This window comes from Gymnoscopelus braueri (assembly GCF_963280865.1).
Source record: "Gymnoscopelus braueri genome assembly, chromosome: 4".
NCBI classification, from domain to species: domain Eukaryota; kingdom Metazoa; phylum Chordata; class Actinopteri; order Myctophiformes; family Myctophidae; genus Gymnoscopelus; species Gymnoscopelus braueri.
Genome location: NC_137605.1, coordinates 2394848 through 2395761, shown reverse-complemented (window position 1 = coordinate 2395761; position 914 = coordinate 2394848).

The window sequence follows — 914 nt, the reverse complement described above, 5'->3', positions numbered from 1 at the left end:
ACAACGCCCCTTGGGATTTGTTTCCATTGTGGTCCTATGTATTCAATTCATCAACATAGCATTAAAAAATCACACCCAGTGTGAAGTGGGCGGTGTGGTCATCACAGTGGTCATCATAGTGATGGAAGCTCACTTCAAAAAAGAAATACATTTATTGAAAATAATCTTTAGTGGTCATCATAGTGATGGAAGCTCACTTCCAAAAAAAAAAGATTTTTGGAAGTCCATAATCTTATTTATAGGTTATTAATGTCATCATGTGTCTCGCTAGCCAATCACAGTGCTGAATAGAGTCAGCCAATAGAGTCAGCCAATCACAGTACAGCTAACTGGGCCAGCTGGGCCAATCACAGTGCAGGAAACTAATACTAATGAGATGTCCCAACCCCACTTATAGGGGCGGCTACACCGCCCAAAAATAACACCAAAATGATGTCACTATGATGTCATGCCCACGTGAACCCCCCCCAAACACACACACACACACACACACACACACACACACACACACACACACACACACACACACACACACACACACACACACACACACACACACACACACACACACACACACACACACACGATCTGAAACAAAATTCATCAAATGTCTCAATCTAATCCATAACTGCACACAGACGCCATTTATATAACTATACTATACTATACTATAACTCATACGTACAAACATTGTCATTATTATCATATTCATCATACCTATATATTCTATTGTTTATAATCCATAACTCTATATAAACACCATTTATTATCTTATTCATCATACCTATATATTCTATTGTTTATAATCAATAACTCTATATAAACACCATTTATGATCATATTCATCATACCTATATATTCTATTGTCTATAATCCATAACTCTATATAAACACCATTTATTATCATATTCATC